Below are 11,878 nucleotides of genomic sequence, written 5' to 3'. Positions count from 1 at the left end.
CATTGATATATGTGTAAATATCACATTTAAGAACATGTTTAATCACTAATCTAGTGGTTTCGCTAACCGAATTACATATAGAGTAATGATAGGGGGAGCGAAAGATTTGTAGCGAAAGTGCAGCGAACTGATGTGGAAGGCTGACTAAGCATGATGACTCAACATTTCAAATTTTTTATTTCTCCCGTTCATTAATAATTTCTTTCTCTTCTCTTTATTTATCATTTATTTTTTATCTTTTTTCCGATTTTATTAATAATTTATTTTTATAGTTAATTTGTAAATATATGTTTATATATTTTATTATTTAACTTATTTATAAAATTTAAAATAATAATAGAGACAATAATAAATTAAATAAAAAATAACAAAATATATATATTCAAATATAATTATATTTGATGAATATATATTTAAGAGAATATAAAATTAAATATAAAATTTCTTAATTTTTTAAAAAATAACAAAAATATATATATTCAAATATATATTATATTTGATAAATATATATTTAAGAGAATAAAAAATTGAATATAAAAATTCTTAATTTTTTAATTAATTATTTCTCTTCTCGGTTAATATATATATATATATATATTAATAATTTATTTATTAGTTTTTAAAATAAGTTATAATAGAAAAAAAAAATTGTCAAGATAAACTAACTCAAATCAAATTATACTAATATTCAAAATAAATATAACTCAAACTAACTATGATAATCGTAAATAAAAATATTTTTGATAAGAGTTAACTCAATAGGATAATATAAGAAGAGAATATATAACATTTTGAATTAATTAATTAAGTTTATAATACAATTCACAATAAAATGAAATATAAAAAAATAATTAAAGAGAGAAAAAGGAAAAACAACTAATAAAGAGTTTAAGTAAAAAAATATATATAATTTTAAAAATTATATATTTAATTTATTTATTTTCCCTATTATAACTCATTTTAAAATCAAATAAATATATAAATTATATATAGGGAGAGGAGAAATAATTAATTTTAAAAAATTAAGAATTTTTATATTTAATTTTTTATTATTTTAATTTATCAAATATAATATATATTTTTTATTAATAAATTATAAATAAGTTAAATAATAAAATATATAAACATATATTTACAAATTAACTATAAAAATAAATTATTAATAAAGATTGAAGAAAATATAAAAAATAAATGATTAATAAAGAGAAGAGAGAGAAATTATTAATGAATGGAGAGAGAAATAAAAAATTTGAAATGTTGAGTCATCATGTGCATTCCACATCAGTTCGCTGCACTTTCGCTACAAATCTTTCGCTCCCCCTATCATTACTCTTACATATATAAGGAGATTTAACATTATGAGAGTTTTTTCCATAATAGAGTTTACTTTTGGTAGGAAATAGGTGTCTCAATATAAACAAGACGTTATGCATTAAAAAAACATTGATACTTTTTATATAGAAAATTGATTCAATTTGTTTGCTAAGATGATTTGATATAATTTTTATTGGGAGAAGTTTTGAGAGTCAAATATTAAATTAAATATCTCGTTCTTTGGATGAAGCGTTATTTACAGTGAAATTCTTACAAATGATAGATGAATGAAAAAAGTTGTATTATGGTAATTAAGTTCTATCTATCACGAGAAAATTGAATCGACAACTCACTTACTTTTACATTATCGAATGATGACTAATATCTAGAGTCTTTTGTGTAGTATTAATTGGATTCACTAGTGATGTCTGAGTCTTTGAATAGTTACTGATAAATTTTTATTAATACAGCTGATATGACAAACCTAGATATTTGAGTTAACATTCAAATTATTTTATATTAGACTATATAGTTAGAGAAAATTTGTCGAATTTTTAATGACTATAGACTCATAGTCTTCCTAGACTCATAATCTTCTGATGCATATAATTAATAAGGTTATTATTACGATGTTTTATAAGTTTCGTTTTAGAAAGTCAGTGAAATCGGTTGGGAGTTAATTGTTCTTCTCGAATACCTACGAACTCGATAACTTATTGGGTAACGTGATTTTATTATATATATTTTTTTCATGTCATTCTTTCTTATTGTGTTTAAACAATTCTTATCATTTTTAATATTAATGGTTTTAAAGATGTGATTTTTTTTAGTAAATCGATTTAATATAATTATATATATATTAAACAAAAAAAATATGTTAATATTTTTATTAATAACTTAAATGATGTGTTTGATGAGAGATTAAATGAAAGGGATGTTTGATTATTGTAGACATCCACATTTTACAACATTTTACAGCATAAATTTATAATTTTAAATAAAAATTATATGTATTTACTAACTAATGTTGTGTGTTGGTTTTGCAGAAAAAAATATAATGAGCAGGCCAAATGGGACCTAGGCATAGTAAGGTACTTAGACCCCTTAATCAAATTGACACTAAGCCAAATGCCATTCAAAGGCACATCTTGAGCCCAAAGCTCCTAAGTGAGTTTGATTTTGGAATTTGGTCAAGGCTCCAAGCGTAAGCCATAAACCTAGTCAACAAACGCCTAGGACGCTCACCCACAATCGAAGAGGACGCTTAGGAGTGACCCTCTTTTTCTCCTTGTTTTTCGAAAGACCAATGACTATAGTAGGTTTAGATGCCATTTTCGAAAAAGTTAGAATCTCCATTTCTCAACCGTTTTTAGTGAATCAAAAAGAGAAATAATTAAAAAAGGATTGATAATTTTTCTCAAACCTTTGCACGAAACTAGCGAACGATTTAGGATGATTTGTTTAATAAATTATATTTTGGAAATCCAAAAAATTGAGACCATTAATTGTTCGGGTCGAAGTTGGGCTATCTTCAACACCTTGATTCATTTGGGGAGGGGCATGTAGAGTTAGAGAGGAGGAAGTGAAACATTGTTATTCTTGGAGTTTTTAGTCTAGAGGCCTCAATTTGATGGGATCGATTGTAAACCGTTTCTGGCTTGATTTACAAGCCTACAGGGTTTTTCCAATCTTCACGTACCTCGATCATTCTTAAAAAAATATTTGATGAAAAGTGATAGTTATTGGAATTATTTTTAATATTTATGTACATATATTATTTAATAACGGTGTATTAGTGGTTATCAAATAAAGATTAATGCCCAATTAAAATGATCTATTAAAATATACAAATTATATATTTATTTAAACATCTATAATAAATATGGGGATATATTTATGTATAAGCAGAAATATAATTTATTATTTGGTTGATGGACCGAATAATAAATATGTATATTAGAGCTAGGTCCCCAACTCATATAAATATCTTATTTATTATATTTTTATAATCAAACAAAATGTTTATGTTCATCTCTCATTTTAAATAATAAGAGTTTAAAATAAAGACCGTCGTTCGATAGACACATGAAACATATCGTCGATGCTCTTTTTGAGTATCAAACACCGAACCAAAATATAATTTCTAAAATATTTTTGAACAAGTAAAATATTCTTCTTCTTAATATTTCAAAAAATAAATTAAGTGGTAACCATTAAAAAAAAAAAAAAGTCAAAAACTGGTCTAAATTGACAATTTAAAATGCACATAGTTAAACATATCATTTATATTTTTTTTGTTTTATCTCAAGATTTGAGAAAAATTTAAGTTATGATGCACGATTATAGAGCTCAAAATTATTATTATTATTTAATTTTGTTATTTTTATTTTTTTAGGGTAGACTTTTGACTCTACAATTATAGTTTGATTTAAAAAGAAAAACAAATTCAAAGTGTAAATTTAATTTTAAATAAGAAATATAGTTATAATTTATTTGTTAAAATAATTTTAGAGTAAAACAATATTTTTTTTTATCTATTAGCTTATTTTATCTTTTTGGCTCGTCTTTTTTAGTTTGGAAATTTGAATTGCCCACTCATAATATATATATATATATATATATTTAATAACAAATAAATGTTAACTATATTTTTTTTTATTAGTATATTATGTTCAATTTTCTTTAGTTATTGGAGATATTTTTTTTTTCAAATTTATGTTGCTTCATGTAAATTTTGATTGTATTCAATTGTGGTTATAATATCAGTATTAAAATATTTGTTTGTTATGTCTCGGCATTTATTTTTAATAGAGAGATGTGTAGTTTAACCTATCCTAAATATATGTTTTGCTTATTTAAATATCTTGAAGGGATTATAAGATTCTCCCTTATTATTTAAATATTTTGAAGGGATTATAAGATTATAAGGCTAAACATGAATTCTATTCTTACTTAAAATATCTTAAATACAAATAAAAATCATAATCATAATTATAATTATGTTATTTTTTTATGCTCAAAAAAATAAATTTTTATTAGTTACACTAGTGAGAGTTGTCGACTTAAAAACCAAAATGTCACGAGTTTGATTACATTTGAAGCTTTAAGTTTAAGCGGGGAGTATGGCTGTGAGGTGTCATACTAGCTCTATTTTATTAAAAAAAAATAAAAAAAATTAAATTAGTTATTTGAGTTTTAATATTAGTGAGATTGCGTGACAAATCAATCCAAAACGATTTTATTATAATCTAATCCATATATAGGTTTAAAAATATTATTAGCCATAAAAATATCTTTGACCAAATTCACTTTAAGATAAATTTAGTAAAATCTAAACAATTTATATTTCAGAAATCTACACTTACAAAATTTATGGTAAGAAAAGAACTAGTCTTAGAAGATAAATATTTCTATATACTCTAGTAAGTCATTATCAAAATTGAGCTTATTTTTCATATTTTAATTTTATAAAAATTCAAAACAAAATTATTATATTTTCATCAAATTCAATCACATATTTTTTTATCAAATATTTTTTCTTTTAATTATATTAATTTTTAAAAGTGATTATTATTGTCATGTCAAATATGAATATAGTTTCAAATAATTTTTTTTGTATTAACTTTAAGTGTTAAGATTATGAAAATTTAAGTTATTTAGTAAAAAACCAAAAAGAAAAGTAAAAAAAAAAAGATTATCAAAATATTCCACGTGGTCAAAGACAAAAGAAAAAACGCTCAACGTGGTAAGCGGTAATTACGTAAATTAATAAAGGACAATTCTGGAAACGTATATTAATTAAGCGCCTTTATGAAACCTCCTACGACTTTCCCTCGTCGTGCAATTAATCCTGACCGTCGATTCGAAATCTCAAATCTCAAATCTTCAAAACCCTAGGTTCTTCCCCTTTTGATTTTTCCTATATATCTATCTATCCATTCTTCATTGTCAAAGTTGGTCTTCTAAAAATCACTGTCGGAATCTCAAAACTTCACGGCGAGGAGTTTTCAAAAGAAATTTTGACCTAGATTTGTTGATATGGAGACGACAACCTCGGTAACATCGACTTCATCTTGTTTTGTGAGCTGGGAAGAGTTTTATGTATCAAACGAACAAGATAAGAGGAAGAAAGTTTATTATTATCTCAAATGCATGGATGGTTCATCGGATCTAGCGGTTGTTGGCCGAGAAAGGAGCTTACCGGATATGCCGTATCATTATTCTATACGGAATTCTTCTCTCTTGTCAAATTTGCCTTCTAAATTGAAACTCAGATCTCGGAAGGATGTTGTCAAATGGTTAGATTCTATCGTTTCAGGTATATAAAGTGAAAACATTATACAATTTTTCTTCTCCTGGTTTGTTCTTAGAGGAAAAAACATATCTTTTGGTGTTTATTCAAATCTTGGTTTGCCCTTTTTTTCGATTTAGTTAACAGGGTTTGAACTTATACAATATACACCAAGATCCAATATTTCGCTTCTAAACTTGTTATCTGTTATTCCTTGAGCCTCATTTAGCTTTGATCTCAACCCCCTTTTCACATTTTCTTCAAATAGTTTTTGGGTTTCTTTTGGATGTTTGCATGGTGTACAAATCTAGGGAATTCTTTAGATTTCATGTCTTCTTCTATTTATCTAGCCTAATTTACCTTTATGTATATTTTACTATCATACCATTTTGTTTATTTTTGTTAATTTCTTGTTCATATATGATTCTCTAATGTTCCTACCAGCTTCTTATCTAAGGAGTTCAATAACATGTGCATTTCTGTTCCATCTATCCTTATTTTACCATTACTGATTTCTCCTTATTTTTCTTTTATATTATTACACTGGCTTGAATTTCACCTTTCTGTAGGACAGTAGATAATTTAGCACATGTTTCTGAAGCTACTTTTCAATGTTACCCAGATCCCCCCTTATATTTGATATCATCTAGAGTTTAATAATGGATACATTTTTGAAGGCTCTTACCATGAAATTTGTATGATTCTCAATGCTAGAGTAATTTAGTTTCACAGAATGTGTTGATACAATGTCTCACTTCTATTGAAATATTTAGATGCTTCAAGAAACTGAAGATTTTCTCCAGTTTTGTTGTTGTTTAATAGGCTAATATAGTATTTTTTTGACGATTTCACAATCCAGTTTCGTAAACCTCCAAAAGCCGAAAAGTTAAAATTGGAATTGATTTTTATGACTTATATAAGGATTTGTCTGGATCATGATTTATGTTATTTTTTGGATCTTGGTTCAAAGTATAGTGTAATTTTTGTTGTTTTATATGATATACAAATTATAATCTAAATCATTATCCAGATAATAGTACTGAAGTTATTTGTTTCACAATTGTCGCTTGAAAATTTATCTTCTTTTATTGTGTTAGAATGAAAATTTCCTTATGGAACTACAATTCACAAGTGGCTTTGTGTGTACTGCCTGAGCCTTTTTTTCTACGATAACTTATCAAATGAATATTTCATATCTAAATGTTATTGTCAACTGACTAAGATCTCGGTGGCAGGAATCTATATTATCAGATGTCTAAGAGCTGGTTGAGAGCTTCTGGATTCCTATGCCCTCAATCTAGGTTGAGCTCTACGATGTCTTTTCATGGGATAGTTATATTTGTTTCGAATTCTTAGTTGATGTTTCCAGCCACCATAGTTGGCCTATATGTTGACATGATTTGTTCTTTTCCCCCCATCTTACCTTCTTAATATGCCTTCATTTGTTGTAGTCATCTCCTTCTATTTGTGGGTCTTGTATCCCTTTTTCTTGGCTAATCAACTTACCAGCAATGTTTATGGTAAATTCAGGTTCACATATGTTGGCTGATGCTTCATTGACTAATCGGTATTATCGAATCACGTCCAATGAAAATCCAAAGGTATCCTTTATGGTTTTCCATTTAAAATAAATATTGTACATGTTGAATTGCATTATTTTACTCCACACCTATTTATCAATTTTTATTTGCCTGACATTGAAGATTGGGCAACAGAGTGCAGATTTTTCGTGGTTTGGTGTTCCATGGACCTGCAAGAAAAGAAGAACACATTACCAGTCCTTTTGCAGTAATAATGTTAAAATCTCGGTGAGTATTCAACATTAGCATGGTAGAATCTATCTCCTTCTTTGACACTTGATAGTATTTTATAACACAACTTATCACTTAGTGTAAATAAATAAGTACTTATTTGAATTAATTTCATTTGATATTTGTTGTTTAAAATGACTTAATTTTTTGGATTAGCTCAAATTAAGCTAACAAACTAGCTAAATTCTGTATGTTGTGAATTATGAACGAATTAACTTGTACTACCATAAGTGTGTATTAAGACAACATTAATTTGTGGAGATTAATCAAATTACTTCAAGGTAATGGTAAACTAGTTCCACATTTTATTTAATCAATTTACACAAGTACATTAAATTATATATTTTTATTTAATTTATTTCTCTTTTATTTTTCACACATAAAATTAAGTTTTATTAAACCTGCCTTTAATCATTTGAATAATTTATTTGAAGCATTTGTTTTTGCTAATCTAGTGATTCATTAAGCTGTTCAATTTTTTTTCAGGCTCACGACATTGTCTATGTTTTGGCTGAAGAAAACAAACGTCTTGTTGCTCACTTAGTTGATATGTACGAGGATCCAAGAGGGATCAGGATGGTTGCTGTGCAATGGTTTCACAAAATCGATGAAGTTGGTATGGTTTTGCCACAAAACTATAACAACAGAGAGGTTTTCTTTTCACTTTGTGAACAACACCTTAGTATTGAATGTATAGATGGACTAGCAAGCGTTCTAAGTCCCCTACATTACGAAAAGTTCTCCAAAATGACTAAACATGATTCACTAGAACCGTTTTTTTTGTCAAAAACTGTTTGACAATGGTGAGATTAAGCCTTATAATATTACGCAGCTTAAGGGCTATTGGAGACAAGCCACAATCGGGCATTTATACAGTATTAATGTGTCAAATGATTGTTTGAAGTCTCTAACTCTTGACAATCATCTTAAGGAGGAAATAACTATTAGACCAAAGAAAAGACTGCATCTGTCTAAGGAAACCAATATTTATTTTGGATCTGAAAATGGTTACAGCAGCCCTGACTGTCTAATTAGTTCCGGATTGGGTTCTGAAAACAGCAGAATGATGGATGCTCACGTTGTTCCTACAGAAGCTGATGTGAAAGAAGACATTGTCATGAAACCTTTACAACATTTGATTGTAGGATCTGCTGTGGAAGTTCTTTCACAGGACAGTGGTATAAGAGGTTGTTGGTTCAAGTCTGTCATTATCAAGAAGCACAAGAACAAGGTTAAAGTGCGTTACATAGATATTATGGATGCTGAAGATGAATCAAAACTTTTGGAGGTGCGTACAAGTTATTACCAAATTTTATTTTACTGCTAAGGTGTCCTGGTCCTTGTTTGATGTAGATTATTGAATATCAAGTTCAGTTAAAAGACATTATGGGATATATAACCTTTTAAAAATATAGGGTATTTTGGTTGATGATTGAATGATGCAATTGATAGGTATATTGTTGATTGGATAGTGGCTTATTTGAAAATAATCTCAAATAACCACATCTAACAAGACCCAAATAACCTTTTATCACATCATCAATGACTCAATCTAATCATCAACCAAATTACCCTTTATATTTTATAACATTTTTAATATTAAATAGAATGTATAGTTTAGTCATTTAACCAAAAACTAAAATATTTTGAAAAAATCCACATAAAAAAATCTCTTGTAATCATTGTTTATATTTACACTTTCTATCTTTAACATTTTGCAGGAATGGATCCTAGCTTCAAAGATTGCTAACCCCGATGCAATGGGTGTGAGGTTATGTGAGAGACCTGTTGTTAGACCTAGTCCCCCATCCAAGAAGGGTGTAAGTTTACTTGATACAAAAGTTGGAGGATCTGTAGATGTCTGGTGGCATGATGGGTGGTGGGAAGGAATTATACTTCAGAAATATTCCGAAGATAAAATCCATATTTATTTCCCAGGTATGAGATTCTTGACTTCATCTTGAAACTAATAACTTCTTATCACATCATTTCATTAATCAAAATCATTGAGATAATCAATGAAGAATACTAAAATGCACCCTTATCTTATTAATTTAACTTATTGATTGTATATGCCAACTTGCTCCTTTTTCAGGTGAGAATAAAGAATCTTGTTTCACTGTAAATGATCTGAGACATTCATGCGAATGGTTGGTTAGTAAGAAATGGGAAGACATAAGGGAAAGACCTGATCTTGCAATTTCTATCTTATCTGGTTTGAAGAACAATAAGGAAGCTTTAGTAACAAAGTGTGTTGTCAAGCTAGATTGTGCCCTACAAGTCATTAACAACGACTGTACCTTAGCGAATATAACTCCCGAGCTTATAGATGCTAAAAAGGTGGATAATACTGTTTGTGATCTGTCAAAGGATGCATTGCTTGCCGACTTGAAGTGGAATTCATCTGGGAAGAGAAGCAGATCTAATCTTCATCATCAGAAAATGTGTTGTTCTAAGAAGAAAAGAAGACGAGAAAGTGTTGGGGTGAGAAAAAATCTGAGAAGATTATTCGATTCTAATGCTTTGGATGATAACTGCAAGTTCTTAGGAGAATCTCGATTCAGTTCGACAGTTGTTCCCATTATGTCTATGTAATGAAATGTTTCTGGGTATGTTGAGTTTATTTATGTTGGCTTTAGATATGTATATGGTAATGTGCAATGAATATTTATTTAGGGTTTGGTGTTTTAGGGTTTAGAGCTAACTAATGTAATTCAATGTTTTTGTTGAACTCAATGTGCTCTTAATGCAAGAATGGAATCAGTTTTTGGTGGAAATATTGTGAAATTTGTCTTAAATGTCTTAATTTCTTCTTATTTCTTTTAGGTTAATGTCATTATTTTACTTATTTTATAATATTATATATATATTAATTAATATAAAATTTATTGAATAATAATAAATAAGTTGAGGAATGGGAGACAATGATAAATTTTGTAAGGAATTTTAATAGGGATGACATTTTTTAATTTATGATTTTAAGAATTAATTGGAAATTTTAGTTGTAAAAATAATAGCTTATTTTTTGATTTTGTAAATATTAATTTACTTATCTCTTTAAAATTCTACAAAATAAAAATAATTTATAAACTAGTTTATAATCTTGTAAAATTAAATTGTAGTAGCTATATATATTTGTTTTATTTTTATTTTTTACTTAATTTAACTTTATATTTATAATGAGAAGTATCAAAAGAAAATTAATAATATGTTTTATTAAAAGATATTTGACTTTTAATTAATATATCATAAGCTATATTATATAAAATTAATATTATTAATTATCCTTACCATGTTTGGCCTTATATATATATATATATACTTTATTTTTACATTAAACAAATTACAATAAATCCAACATTAACATCAAACAAGCTCTAAAATTTCAACAAATTTACATATTTTGTTTAGATGTAAACACAAGAGCACCCATATGTGGAATTGGTATCTTTTAGTTTTGTCCAAGCAAATGAGTAATAATTTGTGGGGGACACACCACCAATTTAATTGAGACATCATTGTCAAAACAGCACAAGTCAAGGGATTTATTGTTGAACAGTTTCCAAACTAACCTTGTTTGCCGTTCACTTTCCCAAACTAACCTAGTTTGTTCATTTATTCCCAAACTAACCTAGTTTACTATTCAAACTCAGTTTTTTTATTTTTTATTTTTTTAAATTTCAAATTTATTATATATATATATATAGATATATATATTTAAATTATTATTTATATAAACTAAATTATTTATATTTTGATATATATTTTAAATTATTATTTTTATAAATTTGATTATTTATATTTTGATATATAATTTAAATTATTTTTTTATAAATTTAATTATTTATATTTTAATATATATATATATATATTTACATTTCAAATTTATTATATATATATATTTACATATATACGTGGCAATATGATTTTCATCCCCATAATTTTTTTTTTTTACTATTCAAATTATTATTTATATTTATTGGGTTATCTTTTATTAAAATAATTTTGACAACTTTTCATTCAAAATATTATTTATATTTATTGGGTTGTCTTTTATTAAAATAATTTTAACAACTTTTCATTGTGATATAATTTCACAATAAAAATTGATAAATTTTTTATTGATGTCTTAAGTTAATGAACCATTAAATATTTATATTAAAATATAAATAATTAAATTTATAAAAAATAATAATTTAAAATATATATCAAAATATAAATAATTTGAAATGTAAAAAAAAAAAAAATAAAAAAAAAATAACTGAATGTGAATAGTAAACTAGGTTAGTTTGGGAATAAATGAACAAACTAGGTTAGTTTGGGAAAGTGAACGCTAAACAAGGTTAGTTTGGGAAACTGTTCTTTATTGTTGCCCATGTTTACTAATTTTATATTTCAACATTTTTTTGTCATATTTAGTGTCTCATTTTCATGCATTCACAATCAAGTTCTAGCTTCTTCC

At 26.4% G+C, this 11,878-nt stretch overlaps 1 pseudogene; it reads left to right on the top strand.

Moving 5' to 3' along the window:
- The first annotated feature begins 5,299 nt into the window (after positions 1-5,299).
- LOC124912610 lies at positions 5,300-10,193 on the top strand (annotated as a pseudogene).
- The last annotated feature ends 1,685 nt before the right edge of the window (positions 10,194-11,878 follow it).

Source organism: Impatiens glandulifera, chromosome 8, assembly GCF_907164915.1.
Source record: "Impatiens glandulifera chromosome 8, dImpGla2.1, whole genome shotgun sequence".
NCBI lineage: Eukaryota > Viridiplantae > Streptophyta > Magnoliopsida > Ericales > Balsaminaceae > Impatiens > Impatiens glandulifera.
The sequence above is the reverse complement of the archived record's forward strand: the minus strand, read 5'-3'. Positions and strand labels throughout refer to the sequence as shown.